This window comes from Nycticebus coucang, chromosome 10 (genome assembly GCF_027406575.1).
Source record: "Nycticebus coucang isolate mNycCou1 chromosome 10, mNycCou1.pri, whole genome shotgun sequence".
Lineage (NCBI taxonomy): Eukaryota > Metazoa > Chordata > Mammalia > Primates > Lorisidae > Nycticebus > Nycticebus coucang.
In genome coordinates, this window is record NC_069789.1 from 51914627 (window position 1) to 51932342 (window position 17716).

Here is a 17716-nt window from a genome sequence, read left to right on the forward strand (position 1 = left end):
AAATAATTACATCTGTTCAAAATTCTAATACCGTATCCTGCTTGGATTACTATTTATTCTACCTATTGGTAACCTACAATGTCTTTATGTATCAGCATCAGTGACTTTGTCACTAACAGAAATAACAGATATTTGCATATCACATTACAGTTGTTATAAATATCTTACATTATTATTTACACTCATCACTACTTTGAAATTATGATAGTTACTAAATTTGCAACAGTGTCTTGCTTTTAAGGTATTAATAAAGATGCACATATAAAGAGGGCTTCAAAAAATATATACACATTTTAAGAAGGGAAAACACTGTATCCAAGTTGTAATTTTCAATATATAATGATACCATTTGTTATCTCGTATACTGTATTTTGTAGCTCTTGTAATTGCAGCAGTCAAAAGTGTGAGTATTACCATTTTATAATCGCCATCAAATCCCTTGACTTCTAAGATCCTTACTTACCTCACCAGAGATGTTGTTATGTTTGGCCATCAGACTAAAATAACTTTTTACCAAAGTTTTTTTGTTTTTTTGTTTGCTTTGAAACAGCTTGGGTAGAGTGCTGTCATAATAGCTCACAGCAACCTCAAATTCCTGGGCTTGATCCTCCTGTCTCAGCCTCCTTAGTAGCTGGGAATACAGGCGCCCACCACAACACCCAGCTAGTTTTTCTATTTTTAGTAGAGACAGGGTCTTGCTCTTGCTCAGGCTGGTCTCAAATTTTCCAAGGTTTTAAATGCAGTTCATTGCTGGGAACATTTCTCAATGATTTGAGCATGCTTACATGAGCAGAATGAAATGGAAAATTGAATCAATTCTCTGGATAATAATTCATGCTGATAAGTTTCTACATTTGCCTGCAACATTCAGATAATCCAAGAGAATGTGTTTTTTAACTTGAATTATCAACATAGCTACATCACAATTATTTTAATAACACAATGAGTAGAACGTTTTCAGGACCTTATTCTGGAGATGCTCCCAATATGCACATTGAGATAGGGCATATACTCCAGAGACATCAGGGTTGACTGCACATCGAGACACATATACACCACTGATTAGAAATTTCTTCTGTGTTAGGTAAACATTTTAAATTCCATTTGTAGTCATAGATCCCTAATGCATAGGGAGTGGGGGTGTCTTATTCAGATCCATAGTAGTTTGTCTGGAGGGAACAGTTTTTTTATTTTATTTTATTTATTTATCATTATTTTGTTCTTTTAAATTCTTTTATATATTTATGGGGTACATGTGCAGATTTGTTACTGGGTATAGTGCATAGTAGAAAAGTCTGAGTTTTTGTGAAACATTCACCCAATTAATGTATGCAGTACCCATTAGGTAATTTCTCATCCCACGTCCTCTTCCTACCCTCCCACCTTTCCAGTCTCCAATCTTTTCATTGTGTGTGTGGGTGTGTGTTTGAGACAGAGTCTCACTATGTTACCCTGGGTAGAATTCCATTGCGTCACAGCTCACAGCAACCTCAAACTTTTGGGCTCAAGTGATTCTCTTGCCTCAGCCTCCTGAGTAGCTGGGATTAGAGGCTCCCGCTGCAACACCCAGCTAGTTTTTTCTATTTTTAGTAGAGATGGGGGTTTTGCTCTTGATCTAGCTAGTCTTGGACTCCTGAGCTTAAGCCATCTGCCAGCTGTGGCCTCCCAGAGTGCTAGGATTACAGGTGTGAGCCAATCTTTATGCCTAAGCATACTCATTGTTTAGCTCGTAGTTATAAGTGAGAACATGCACTATTTGACATTTTTTTCTGAGTTATTTCACTTAAGATAATGACTTCCAGTTCCATCCATGTTGCTGCAAAAGACATGATTTCATTCTTTTTTTATGGCTGAATAAAACATGCCATGTTTTCTTTATCCAATCACTGATTGGTGGACATTTAGGGTGATTCTATATCTTTGGTATTGTGAATAGTGCAGGTATCTTTTTGATATAATGATTTCTTTTCCTTTGGGTAGACAGATACCCAGTAGTAAGATCGCTGGCTTGAATGGTAGGTCTATTTTTAGTTCTTTTAGAAATCTCCATAAGAGAGCATTTTAAATGGAAAGGCAGGCTTACTCACGTTGCGTTAGAGTGTACAGATCCGAAGCAAACTACACACAACTATGTGCTTTCACTGATCTCTTAGGAAAACTGACGAAGCTAATGGAAACGGAAAGGACTTGAGTTAGCTACCCTGTTTCCTTGAAAATAAGACATCCTCCAAAAATAAGACCTACTTACAGGAACGATAAGACATCCCCTGAAAATAAGACCTAGCGCATCTTTGGGAGCACACCTTAAAATAAGACACTGTCTTATTTTCGGGGAAACAGGGTAGAAAACCAAATAAGGAATGCAACTGGAAAGTCTTCGTGAGTCTGATCCTTTTTATTCCCGGAGATTCATCCAGTCTAAAGAAATTAGTAATCATGTTTTCCTTCTCTTCCCACAACTTTTCACACATCACTATACAAATGTACTTCTAAAAAAGAATTTAAGTCAATTGACAATACAATTAAGTTGAGAAGATAGACTCTAGCTTCACTGACTCTGAATAGTGTGTTTGTAACAAAAAAAAAAAATTTGAGGAATAGACCATTGCTTAATAGAAAGAGCACATTACACACTGTATTGGTTTGCTGGGGTTGCTGTGATGCAGTACCACAAACGGGGTAATTAGACAACAGAAACTTATTGTTTCAGAGTTCTAGTGTCTGGGAGTCTGAGGTCAAGCTACTGGCAGAATTGCTTTCTTCTGAGGGCTGTGAGGAGGAATCTTTTTCATGGGATTCTCCTGGCTTCTAGTGGGTTGCTGGCAATTGCTGGTGTTCCTATAAAGGAGTGTCACCCCAGTCCCTGTCTTCATTGTCAGATGGTGTTGTCTCTGTGTCCAAACTTCCCCTTTCTAGAAAGACAACAATCTTGTTGAATTAGAACCCATCCTAATGCCGCATCTTAACTGATTTTATCTGCCATGATCTTATTTCTATATGAGGTCACATTCTGGGACACTAGAGGTGGGGACCTCAACATATGAATTGCGGGGGTGGGGAGGCAAAATTCAAACCATGGCACACATCTTGTTTCATATATATTTGATGCACTGAATTAAAAGGTAATATACTGGGGGGGAGGGTGAGATGGGCTTGCACTTCCTGAGAGGAAATAAGCCTTAAAAAGCTCTGATGTCAGGGTAACCATTAACTTAGCAGCTAAATTAACCATAATTTCTTTGCATCCTTAAAGTAACTTCTAGCATCAGTTCTGAATTTTTATTCTGAAGTTTCTAACCTGAGAAGAAAAAGCACATCTCCTGAGGTTTCATCCAAATATGTATTTGAACATTCCACTCTTCCATAACATAGGTACATATTCTAAAACATAAAAAGAAGGCTTCCATGAGTTACCCTCGGATAAAATTGACTCTCTACATAAAGATGGCTCTGCTTACACCATAGTTTCTCCTTCCCTCTGGAACACTATTGTTTTCCTTGACAAACAGCGTGGGGAGGTTATCCTTACTGCCAAGGACTTTATGCTTCTAAGAATATGTCCAAAGCAGGGAGATACTCTTTGGGACCAATCTTTAATTGAAATAAATTAAAGAAATACATTTGACCTGGACCAAAGTTCCGATTCAAACTTAGAAAAGAGATTCCCCTCTATTACTTATTTTCTCCCAATTTGTATTGAGGATATCGATATGCATAGTTTAAAATGTTAATATTCTATAATTCTTACAACTAAAACCAACAATTTCTACCCCACCACTCCTCATCTCTAATTACCAGTATCAAGAAACAATCACTTAGGATCCATTTAAGTCTCTCTCTCTGTTTACCTTCATATTTTTTAATACTATTTTTATAATTGACTTCTTTATATTTTTGCATGTTGGTTATCCTTTGTTATTGGCTTTCTACTTTGCAAGATGGGACTCAGGGTCTCTTATCCCTCCCCCGATGTTTCCCTCATTCTCACTTCATCTTCCCAGTAGAGTTGTACCATGATTGTTGATTAGTGGAACATCAGTATTTGTATTCTCAACACTAAGTAAATGTTTTTCACAATTAGACACACAGTGACCCACAATGACATTTTCTTTTTTGGAAGGCTTTTTGTTTTCTCTGGGATTAATAATTGTCAGGTTTTTGTTCCCTTCATTTTCCATCTAATTCATTCACCTTAAAACTCACGACAAAGTTATTGCTCAGTTCTGCCTGCTAATTTTTTATTTTTACTTTTAAGTTTTGCATCCTGAATGAGAAAAGACTTGAAAGTCAGGCTTTGTTGAATAAGAATATGTCACATCTTCCCTTCACTTATCAAAACGAAAACTTGGAGATCTGAATGTGAAGTTCTACATAAGAGAGTTTCAAATACCAGACAGTGCAATGTCCTCTGCTGAAGTGAGAGAAAGGAGGAAGATCCATGAGGTGCAAGACTAGGGTGAAGACTCTCCTAGATCCCTGAGAAGGGAGTGAGCAGTCACACTCCCCTGCTTGGCTCCAGGCGGTGTACACCTGAGATCCTGGACAGTCCCAGGGAAACTCCACAACATTTTTGAGATGTTGTAGCATATTTCACTTTGGATTGTGAAAGATAAGAGATCTTTCTCCCCAGCTGAGAGTAAATAAGAAAAATCAATGCAAATTAGTGGCCGCTTGAAGTTTTGTCTTCTATTAAAAAATTGCTATTTTAAATAATGAGTCTTTTCTTTCTTTCTTTTTTTTTTTTTTTTTTTTTTTTTTTTGCAGTTTTTGGCTAAGGCTGGGTTTGAACTTGCCACCTCCGGGAGCGTATGGAGCCGGCGCCCTACTCCTTTGAGCCACAGTGCCGCCCAGTAAGTCTTTTAAAAATTATTTTTATAGGCTTGGCACCTGTGGCTCAAGTGGCTAAGGCACCAGACACATACACCTGAGCTGGCGGGTTCGAATCCAGCCAGGGCCTGCCAAACAATGATGGCTGCAACCAAAAAATAGCCAGGCGTTGTGGCGGGCACCTGTTATCCCAGCTACTTGGGAGGCAGGGGCAGGAGAATCACTTGAGCCCAGGAGTTGGAGGTTACTGTGAGTTGTGATGCCACTGCACTCTACCCAGGGCAACAGCTTGAGGCTCTATCTCAAAAAAAAAAAAAAAACCCAAAAATTATTTTTATGGGCCTGACACTAGGCTAAGTGTTTTATATGAATTATCACTTTGTTTTTTCACAGTAGTCCTGTGAGAGGCACTATTTCACAGAGGGCTAATGGGGAACAAAAGAAGATGAATACCTGGCCCACAATGACCTGTTAGGAAGTGTTGGAGCTGGGACAAGAACCCAGATGGGTCTCACGGTCTTAACGCCTCTGCAAGGCCACCCCTCCCCTTTAATCCCCACCTCTCTTCTGTGCTCACTGCACTCCTTTCTCCAGCCTTATCTTCTCCCCAAACAAAAGAGGGTAAGCTCTATAATTAACCATTTACACTGGTTCAGAGATTGAATCCTTGCTGTCTGTGTGAGACTCCTTCATGCTAAACTGTTATCTCAAGCAGGCATTTGCATTTTAAAAACTTTATTGAAGTATAATTTATATACCATAAAATTTACCCATGTAAATGTATAATTCAATGACCTTTTTGGTAAGTTTAATGAGTTGTGCACTTTTGAAATATGTTCTCCATATCCAGTTTTGAAATATTTTCATCAACCCCATGCATTCCCTCATGCTCATTTACAGTATATCCAGGTGCTGACCCTCAGCCACAGACAACCACTAATTTAGTTTTTCTCTCCATAGATTTCCCCTTTTAAGATACCGCATATAAATTAAATCATACGGTATGTAACATTTTCTGTCTGGCTTCTTTCTCTTAGCATAACATTTTGAGATGTGATAGCATGTTTCATTCAATTCATTCTTTGTAACTGCTGAACAGTATTCCATTGCATGGAAATACTACATTTTGTTTATCTAAATGATAAACAAATGATAGATATTTGGGTTGTTTCCACTTTGGTGCTATTACAAATAATGCTGCTATGAACATTTGTGTGCTAGCCTACACGTGGACACATGTTTTCATTCTTCTTCAATAGATATCTAGGAGTAGAGGCTGGGTCATGTGGTAAGTTTATGTTTAACTTTTTAAGAAACAGCCCCTTGTATTTTAAGCCTCATCTCTGAATGTGAATTTAAAGTATTTCCTTTGGCTTAAGGAAGCAGTGGAGAGATTTATAAAGTTGGAGGGGGAGTGGGATGTCACTGAAGGGATTTGTAATTTCATTCTTTTGTGTGTGTGTGTGTAAAACCAAACCTCAAAAAACCACTTTAATTCCAGACTAACAGTGCCCGGTACACTGTCTGGGGACAGACTCTGGGTACAATCCTGTGTGGTGGCAATCACTCACTCACAGCTTCAAGAAGTCTCCAAAGGGGGAATTTACCTTCAAGGGGCTGAGCCAAGGGGAGAAGGGGTGGCCTCAGACCAGAGGTGGAGCAGGCATGGGGAAAAGGTGCTAGTTCTTGGCAAAAAAGATGCTTATGGGTTGTTTTGGGTGCTTGTAAAACCCTGCAGGTCATCATGAGCTGCCCCAGCCTGCACCTCATTGTCAAACTCCACAAAGGCCATGTTGTGCCGGCCCAGGACCAGATGGACCTCCCTGAAGCCAGAAACTGGTTGAAAAGCATGGGCAGCACAAGCAGGTTGGTGAGGAACAAGATGTGATTCGGGGGATTCTCAGAGAGAGGCTGGGCAGGTGGCATAAGCGGCTGTGGGGGCCTGGCCTCTGATGGGATCTGGCCAGGTGAGAGGCTTGGAGGGGGGTCATGGCAGGGCACGGTATGTAGGGCGGCTGGGCTCACATGTGGTAAACGATGCGGGGCGCCTCTGTCATCGTAGGCACACCCAGGACAGGCCTTTGGGCTGCCCCCACCAGGGGAGCAGCTGCCCCACCCTGCAGGGCCTTCTTGGCAAACAGTTTCTCCTTTTATCCCGCTGGTGGTCCAGTTCCACGAAGGTGCCCTTTACCTTGGCAATGATATCTGAGTCAGTCTCAGCATACTGGATGGACATGTGTCTTGATCTTCTCATTGAGGTGGTTGATACCATCCGTGCAGTTGGTGTGGGTTTTAGGAACTGCTGTGAAGTGCTGAGGTAGGGCAATAGCACTGCAATTTGTGCAGGAGCCTGATTTCATGCTTTACGGGTGATTTGTAGCCTGCCTCTGGTTCTCACAGATGATGAGCCTCATACTCTCTGTACTAGAGTCGCCTTTTATTTTGGGAAATGTGGCAAATGCTGCTGACATCAAGCCTTGCTCGCTGCAAGGGTTGGAGAAGACTTTTCTGCAAGAGCTGGTCCTCCAGGAGATCTGCCAGAAGTCTTCTTCCTCTGGACCACCTGGTAATCTGTAGACTGAATTCAGCCTGCAGACATGTATTGACCTGCACAAAGTTTTAAAGGTTAAATCGGAATGTGCTGGCCACATATTTCCCCTACTCACCACTGACTAATATACAAATAAAGTTAGAGGTCTCACACCTCTATCATGACTATCAAGTTACAGTAATCAAGAAGTGTGGTATTTGGTGAGCACAATAGATCAAGGCAAACAGAGAGTCCAGAGATAGACCCACTTTTATGTGGTCATTTGATTTGTGATTAAGATGCAAAGGCAATTTAATGGAGAAAAGACAGTCTTGTCAAGAAATGGCACGAGAACTATTGGACACTGGGTATGCAAAAACCCCACCAAAATAAAACAAAAGCTAAAAATCTCTTGTCTTCAAAAAACTGTTGAAAAAAGGAAAAGGAGGCCACAGACTGGAAGAAAATATTTTTAAAACACATTATCTCCTGAAAGACTAGAAACTACATTACATATATAAAGTACGCTTTAAAAAAAAAAAAAGAAAACTTCAACAATAAAGAAACAAATAACCCAATAAGAAAATGGGCAAAAAATGTGAACATACACTACGCCATACAGATAGCAAATAACCACATTAAAAGATGTTCAGCAGTATTAGACATTAGGGAAATGCAAATTAAAATCATAATGTGTTACTATTACATTTATTAGAATGGCTTACATTAAAAAAAAAAAACAACAAAACGACTTTCCATATCAAGTGCTAGCAAGAATGCAACGTTACTTAATGCTTCATATATTTGAAGATAATGCAGTTTTTTTATTATTTTAAAATATTACAGGGGCTACAAATGTTTTTGGTTACATGGGTTGCTTTTGATGGGCTTGAGCCATGAGTGTAATGTGCCCATCACCTAGACATTGTTCCTTGTACCCATTAGGTCGGGTTTCGCCATCCTCTCCTCTGGCCTCCCTGCTGCTTGATTTCCATTGAGTTTTACTTCCCTCTATACATGTGTGTGCTCTTCAGGTAGTTCCGACTTCAGAGTGGTGTTTGTTTTCCAAACTTTAGAACTTCACTTAGGATAATGGTCTTAAGTTCCATCCAAATTGTTGCAAAAGGCCTTAATTCATCCTTCTTCGTGGCTGAATATTATTCCATGCTATAAATACACTACATTTTGTTAACCCACACATGAATAGATGGGCACTTGGATCGATTCCACATCTTTGCAGTTGTGAATTGTGCTGAGAATACAAAATGCGACAGCCCCTTTGGAAGATAGTTTGTCATTTTTTAATAAAGTTAAAAATACACTTGGCATATGACCCAGAAATCCTACTCCTAGATATTTACCCAAGAGAAATGAAAGCTTATGTTCACACAAACAAGTGTACACGAATGCTTATAGCTGTTTCATTATAATCACCCAAACCTGGAAACAAAACGAATGTCCATCAACTGTCGAGCTGGTAGAGAAACTGGAACATCCATGCCAGGGAATACTGGGCCACAAAAAGGAACGGACTACTGACTCATACACACAGCACGGATGAATGGCCAATGCATTATACAGAGTGAAAGAAACTGGACCCAAAGTTTTATGTAGTATTTCATTCCATTTACATTACATTCTCAAAAAGGCAACCCCCCCCACAATAAAAAAGAAAGAAAGAAAATTATTGGTGTTTGCTGGGCAGTGAAAGTGGGGGAAGAGGTAGATACAAAGAAACGTGAGGACAATTCTGGAAAGGAGGAGCTCTTCTATATCTTGAAGGCAGTGGGGTTATGACTCTATGCATTTGTTGAAACACATAGGATTGTATACACTGGAAATGACAAATTCTCCTATATGTAAATTAGATCTCAAAGCACCTGAAGGAAAAGCCTAGAGGGCTACTTTCCACCTTAGTATTTATAAATTGTAACCTAATGATTCCAACTAACCTGAAAATATGAAGAAAGTATCTCTTTCTTAGGCTAATTATTAAGGATTCAATGTAAGAACAGGCAGCTCACCAAATTTAAGCTTGTATAGAAGACACTCAAAATTGTGGAGCATTCCTTCAGCATGAATCTAAATAAAGCTTTTCTGGTCATATTTATAGGCATGCTCCCATTTTTACCTCTCTAATATAGCTGTTAAGAATATGAAATCTTTTCAGTTTCCACTTCAACTATGAGCATTTTCCATTTAAGTTTTCCAGCGTGCACACAGTATAAATTCTGTTGCATCACTTTACACCTTTTGTTGTTTCTGACTGCAGCACTTGCAAATAATGTTTAATTTTGTTCGCCCAGAATAACAATGAAATGCTAAAACATATATATTCCATTCACACTTCACACTCTCATAGTAACAGAAAAGCCTTAATACACTTCTGTCCTCTGAGGAAGCTTGTGGTTAAACAGGAGAAACATGATGAATAATTAAAAACATGATATTTACTCCAGGAGGAAGATAAATCTTTGAAAAATCTCTGCTGGCAGAAAGCTTCACACTCAGGTATCCTATCCTTATAAATAAATTGCTAGTCTTTTCAGGTGTCAAGAGATTTCACAGTCAGATATTGATGAGACAAAGATGCTCAACTTGATCACCAAGGCTGGGAAGAGGGAGGGCCGAGTTCCTTCTCATCCTTCTTCCTTGTTAGCTCCCATGCAGGTCCCAGACGCTTAGCACTGTGCCAAAACTAGAGCTATAAAAGGGGAAGCAGACTCAGAAGGCAGAGTTTTATTCTGAGAGATTTGATTCCAAAATATTCAGACCTTAGGAAATTAATTCCATTTTTCTGCACCATAGAGACCGATTTCTATGTCTTTTATGCGATTGGTCATTCGACTATTCCACCTATCCTTGTTTTACATATTATTACAGAAAAATCTCTCTACTCTCTAGGTAAAGAACTAAAGGCAACTGCAAAAGGAAGTGGTGAGTTAGTCCATTTGTCCAATAAGTGCATATAATCGTAATGCCTTGGATTTAGTAGACCTAGGCTCTGGCTCCACTGTGACATTAACCAGCTGTGTGATTCTGGATAAGTCACTTAACTTATCTGGGGCCTTGGTTTTCTTATGTGGACAATGATGCATTTGAATTATCACATCTGTAAAATCAACTATAACTTTAAGATCATCAGGGATTCTCCATGCTACATCAATTTTCAAGTTATTTGAAAACAATGTATAAACCTATATTAGGTATAATTAAATCCCTGTTAATTCAGAATGCATTTTGAAACACTGTATATGTTAGTCTCATTTCTCTGTACAGCCTAACAAAGTTTTGGTTAAACAGAAGTTTCAGACTAATGGAATCCTCATTAGATTAGCTTTTACAAGTGTTTCACACAAATATAAAATTCTAATCATAATGAAAATATTTTTCTCTTTTTAATAAAATAAAACTTAATTCTGTAATTAATTAGGAAAGAAAGAGTTGAAACTCTCTTCTACGTGGGTTGAGGTAGCTACAGATTGCATTCTGACAATTGTCAACAGTTCCAGACTTTCACTACTGTCAAAAAGTCTTTGGTGTTTATAAAAACATCTGGACAAGAGCAAGTATTTTAATAGGCCCTGAGTAGGCATCTGCTGTATATTTTATGAAGATTCTTAATATAGTCAATTGATTTAGAAGCCAACAAATTAATAAAAAGGCAATGAATACAATTAAATTCCTTTAATAGGATTATGCTAATTGGAATTTGTGATATTTGGATAAGGACTAACTTGTAGTTTACTTTTCCTCCCTTCCATTTTCCTTCATTCCAGCCTTCTTTCACTAAACATTTAGTGAATGGGTTGCTATACCAGACTTTGTAATTGCAAGATATTAGAAGACATATCAAACAAAATTTCTTGCCCTTAAAGAAGGACATGCTGTAGCAGGAAAAACATAATATATATATATATATATATATATTTTTTTTTTTTTTTTTTTTTGAGACAGAGTCTCATTTTGTCATCCTCGGTAGAGTGCTGTGACATCATAGCTCACAGCAACCTCAAGCTCTTGGGCTCAAACAATTCTCTTGCCTCAGCCTCCTTAATAGCTGGGACTACAGGCGCCCACCACAATGCCCAGCTATTTTGTTATGTTTAGCAGGCCCAGGCCAGGTTCAAATCCACCGGCCCCAGAGCATGTGGCTGGTGCCCTAACCACTGAGATACAGCCACCCAGCCAGGAAAAACATAATTTTACCATTATAAAATGATGTGACAATTTAGTGATAAAGATATACAAATGTTATTAGGGGAGAATTAACTTGGTACTGTCTCACACACACATGCACACACAGAAAAAAATTATACGAAATGACCATTCCATATCCAATTTCAAAGAAAATCTTTCAATCATTCTTAAGCATTTCCAAAGCACTAGGTTTACATATAAGTAGCATCACACTCATCTTGTTTTGAAGGGCAGTACAAGAACCCATGCTTAAAAAACCTTAAGATTTTACAGCTGCTGTTAGTAGGAGAAATTGTTTTCTGTTTTTCATTATTTTTTTTCATTGTTTGGGATTCATTGAGGGTACAAAGAATTAGGTTGCACTGATTTAGTTTATTAGATAAGGTCCCTCATAATTGTGTCCCACCCCCAAGAAGTCTGCATACACCATGATCCCCCCATTTCCCTCCTTCCTCCTCTCTTCCCACTTACTCATTTCCCTATGCCCCCTTGTATTAGCTCATCTATTGTCTTCATATTAGAGCAGAGTACATTGGATTCTTGTTTCTCCAATCTTGTGATGCTTTACTAAGAAGAATGTGTTCCACCTCCATCCAGGTTAGTAGAAAAGATGTAAAGTCTCCATCTTTTTTAGTGGCTGAATAATAATCCATGGTGTACATATACCACAGCTTGTTAATCCATTCCTGTGTTGGTGGGCATTTGTTGGGCCCTGTCATGTGCCTGAGGCCTAGTGCAACTTCCTGAGCTTGACTAGAAGTAGATCCATCCAGCTACTTCCACGTAGCAATGACTCAGCAAGGCCCGGCCTGAAACTGCCTCTACCTAGATACAGCCAACGCGGTACCATGCCATTGGCCCAACCCTGTTATACCACCCATCACACCATTTCACGTACCTCATCCCCCGCTTCCTTTCCTCGCCTCTTCCCCACACTCTATATAAGCGGCTGCTTGACGCAATAAAGTTGAGATCCTGCTTCGACATCCTCCCGGCTCTGTGTGGTTTTCCCTTCGCCACCGACACTCGCCATCCAGCTCAGCCCCTGGGACGAGGTGGGGCTGGCCCCGATCTTCCCTCAACTGCGACTGCCAGAGGACCCGGCAGGCATTTAGGTTGTTTCCACATTTCGGTGATTGTAAATTGAACTGCAATAAACAGTCTAGTGTAAGTGTCCTTAAGATAAAAGGATATTTTTTCTTCTGGGTAGATGCCTAGTATGGGATTACAGGACCAAATGGGAGGTCTAATTTGAGTTCTTTGAGGATTCTCCATACTTCCTTCCAAAAAGATTGTATTAGTTTGCAGTCCCACTAGCAGTGTGAAAGTGTTCCCTACTTTCCACATCCATGCCAGCATTAGTAGCTTTGAGACTTTGTGATGTGGGCCATTCTCACTGTGGTTAGGTGAAGGGTAGTTTTGATTTGCATTTATCTGATGATTAGTGTCAGTGAAGAGAAATTGAAAATAACAAAACCATATTTAAAAACTATTGTAGATGGAATGCTCATCTGGTTTTGGTGGAAATGAAGAGAAGAGGCATTTCTCATCCATTCTGGGTATGTGCATAAACTAGTGCTACCTTTCTAGAGGGCTCTTTGTCAAGAGCCTTAAGAAAGTACATACTTGGATCCTAAAAAAAATATCCTATTTTTTTTTATCCTAAAAAAAAATAATTGATGAAAGGCAAAGATTCAGCTATTAGTGGATATACATTTAGGCTTGTCATGTCTTTTTGGTGAATAGACCCTTTTATCATAATGTAATGTCCCACGTCATTCTCAAGCCCTGTGGATGAATATCTGACAGTCAGTTAATGGTGGGATATAAATAAATGAAATATCTGTTATCAGAAATATAAATCTTAAAAAAATGTATTCTTTAATGTACCCTTGAAAATGGTTGGATTCTGCTTCAGTCTGAGCAGATACATGTCAGTGATAATATGTATGTGTAGAAATAGCTTTTTATTATTAATAGTCTGAGATGAATGACTTCTAATTAGGCATGAAACAATAGTAAACTTTACACATAAATCATAATCATATTAGAGATTTATTGCCATATTTCTGTAAAATCCACATGATTTATTATAAAACCCATTGGATAAATTTTATAGCTTTCCTATGGTGTTGTGCTTTGTCTCAGTATTATTTTTGAGCACCCCTTTGAGTTTATATTACAGCATTTAAAAACCATCAGTACTAAATAACTAAACAGAATGCCTAACACAGAAGAGAGACACTAAGCCACGTTGCTGTCTTTAGACCAAATCTGCCTTACCCAATTATCTGGATAGTCTGATGAGAATTATTTGAACTCAAGGTTGTGCTGACACCTTGTGTCTAAATACATTTGAGAGAAATTTTGCAAAGTTAAAAGAATTTGAATATGAAACCTAATGTGTAGCTTTATCTACTTCACCATTCTGATGGCATGGAATTTATCTTGATTATATTCAATCACCCACTTCATTTTCCATTTGCTCCCACACTATGTGCTATTGTTTGGTGTTGTAATATAGAAAAATGTTCATGTTCCAAGTAATGCAATCATATTATAAAAGTAGACTTCTTTAAAACAAAAGGTGTTACAAACACTTTTCGCTATTTCTGTCTCTCTTTAACTATTTAGGAAATTGCCATTTTAAATGTCTGTTATTCATTGGTTTAGAAACTCAATGTGAGTAGAAAACATACCTTTAACTATAATTCTACATAAAATTTAGCAAAGTCTTCTTTTCCTTCCTCCCTTCCACTCTCCCGCCCTTTCTTTCTTCCTCTCTCTTTCTCTCCTTTCTTCCTCCCTCCCTTCTCTCCTTCCTTTCTTTCAATCTGTCGATTTTTTTTCTTTCTCTCTCTTTTTTTAAACATTAGTTCATGTCTTTTATTAACTCATATATAATTACTTGTCTTCTGGTTTACTGAAGCAGTAAGTTTTTTGTTGTTGTCGTAGTTTTGGCTGGGGCCAGGTTTGAACCTGCCACCCTTGGTATATGGGGCTGGCACCCTACCCACTGAACCACAGGCGCCACCCTACTGAAGCAGTAAGTTAGACAATATTTACCATAATAATGTCTGTCAAAGTGGCTGGCCATATAAACTGCAGCACCACACTTTTCTGAAGGACATTCGACGAAGGCAACTTATTTGGCCATTCTCATCTACCTTATGTTATTTCAGGACAGCCAGCTTAACCTTTTTTCACTTATGCTCCTTCATCTTGGGAGTAGTATAAGCCTTCTTCCTTGTCTTAGTACCACCATGAAGTCTTAACCCAAGATGAAGAGTGGACTCCTTTTGAATGTTGTAGTCGAAAGGACATCCATCTTCCAGTTGCTTGACAGCAAAAATGGATCTTTGCTGATCAGGAGAAATTCCTTCCTTATCCTGGATCTTGGTCTTTACATTTTCTATTGCATCTGAAAGCTCAACCTCAAGAGTGATGGTCTTCCCTGTTAGAGTTTTTATGGAAATCTGCATCTTGGTAGCGGTTCTACCACAGATGATGATTGGAAAGGCTCTTTATTTTAATTTTTTTCTTGGTAGAGTCTCACTCTTTCACCCCAGCTACAGTACAGCGACACCATTATAGCTCGCTGTAGCCTCAAACTCACAGGCTTGAGCAATACTCCTCCCACAGCCTCCTGAGTAGCTGGGACTACAAGCTTGTGCCACCATGCCAGGTTATTTTTTTATAATTTTAGTAGAGATGTGGTCTTGCTGTTGCTCACGCTTGTCTTGAACTTTTGAGCTTAATCCTTCTGCCTCAGCCTTCCAGAGTGCTAGGCTTACAGGTGTGAGCCACTGCACCTATTCCAAAACTTAGCAAAGTTTTACATGTATATAGTTACTTTCATAAAAAGGATTCTGAGAACTAACATTTACTGAGCGCTTACAGACTTTATCTTTTAATAAACAAGATTCATAACACATAGAACCATTAGAAGTAGGGCCCATCCATCAAAACTCTATCAGTACCAGAATCTGTCTGTACCTTTTTTGGCACATTTTGAGTAACCCAGAAAAATAAAGAGTTCGGCTTGTGGTCTTTGACACTTCTAAATCTTTAAAAGTGGTTCCAGGGCGGTGCCTGTGGCTCAAGGAGTAGGGCGCCGGTCCCATATGCCAGAGGTGGCAGGTTCAAACCCAGCCCCGGCCAAAAAAAAAAAAAAAAAAAGTGGTTCCATTCTCTAAATATTCTTAAGAACCCATGAAAATTATTATACATATATCTGCAATGTAGTCTTGGGTTTTACTTATCTGTGTGTAGGAAAAGAATGCCAGTGTCCTTCTGGAAGTTCAACTTGACATCTATTACCCACTTGATGATGCCCTATTCCAAGGTCACTTGTTGACAGAATTCAGTACAGCCTTCTCAATGTTCTAATGCTACTGAATCCATTGGTCACCTGAAAATCATTAGTCTATGAAATGAAAGCTAGACTACTCTGTTTACTCATACTGAGACAGTTTCCTTCAACAAAGTGGCTTGTACTCTAAAGAATAAATCTTTAAATTTATAGCACATTTAGTTCATAAGTACAAGGGTCTGACAATTAAGTTCACAAACTTGTCCTAGAAAAAGTGCTACATAACTTATTGCTGAATATCGCTACCATCAACATTGAAGTACTCCCCTGGGGAAGCTATGCACTGATACGCCATCCTTCAAAGCAATTTTGGAACTCTTTTTCTAGAATGGCCATCAGAGCTGTCATCATATTACCATTGATGTCCTGAATGTCATCAAAATATCTTCCTTTCGATATTTCCTTTATCTTCCAGTAAAGGAAAATGTCATTAGGGGCCAGATCAGGTGAATTGAGATGATGTTTCAATAGTTATTTGTTTACAGGGGTAAAAACTCCCTCACAGACAGTGCCATGTGAGCTGGTGCATTGTCATGATGCAAGAGTCTATGAGTTGTTGGCAAAAATTTGTGCTGTATTAATCTATTTCACGCAGGCTTTTCAGCAGTTCCAAATAGTAAACTGGGTTAGCAGTGTCGAGCTGCTATAAATTCATACTGAACAATCCCTCTGGTATCAAAAAAGATTATGAGTAGCAACATCATTTGGACTTTTGATTTGGACTGATGAAAATTTTTGGTCATGGAGAATTGGCTAACCTCCATTGTGCACTTCGTTGCTTTGTTTCAGGATCATATTGTACACTCATGTTTATCACAGGTGATAACATGGCCCAAAACATCATCTTGCCTCTCCAGAAGTTCTTGGTAAACTTCAACTCTCCTTCGCATTTGTTCATCAGTGAGCTCTTTCGTGACCATTTTTTGGTACACATCTTTCTCATCCTAAGATTTTCAGTAAAGATTTTCTTGTTTATCTATTGATGTTTACTTGGTCTCCCATGCTTCTTACAGTTAGCTGATGACTTGGTTGCACAATCTGATGAATTTTTGCAATTTTTTCATCAGTTCTGATTGTTACTGGCCACCCTGACCTCTCATCATCAGTGACACTTTCTCTCCCCTCAGGAAAACGCTTAATGCATTTGTACCTTGGCTTTAGAGCAAAGGAATTATTGCTATGGGTCTGGTTGGATTTCTTAAATTTTACAGACTAGTGACTCCCATGAACCTATGATTCTGTCCTCCTCTTCTGTGAATGGCTGTGTTAATTGCAGTTAGCCTGTCCTGTGTCATTATTGGATATTTGGGTGTGATAATTTGTTATTTTCATGGTCTTCAGATAAAGAAGAACTGTCCTCAAGGAACTCCATTAAGGAGCTCATCTTGATTTTGACTTTAGACCAGTGCTCAAAAGGGATGAGGTTTTGGGGAGCCTTGGGAAATGTGGGGTGCATGTTTGCATGTGAGTTCATCTCTTTTGTGAATAATTTGTAGGCAGAGGACATATTATGGATGATCAAAGATGACTGCAAATTCTTTGCTACTTTTCCTGTTGATGGGGGGGTCTAATTTCCTTTTCCTTGAATTGGGTCTGGTTTTAGTGACTTACTTGACCAATAAAATGTGGCAGAAGTGATGTTTTGAAGCAGTAAGAAGCCTGCAAACTCCACCCAGGCCTTGTGGAATACTTTCTCTCAGAGCCTGACACATAAGATATCTGACAATGGTGAGGCTGCTGTGTTTTGTGGGTGCTCAAGCCAGCCATGTAGAGAGGGTGTGTGTGGA

General features: G+C 38.9%; 2 pseudogenes; both read right to left on the minus strand.

Moving 5' to 3' along the window:
• Window positions 1-6529: 6529 nt before the first annotated feature.
• On the minus strand, window positions 6530-7099 carry LOC128596408 (U1 small nuclear ribonucleoprotein A-like; annotated as a pseudogene).
• A 91-nt stretch (window positions 7100-7190) lies between these two features.
• Window positions 7191-15039, minus strand: LOC128596409 (ubiquitin-40S ribosomal protein S27a-like; annotated as a pseudogene).
• Between the last annotated feature and the right edge of the window lie 2677 nt (window positions 15040-17716).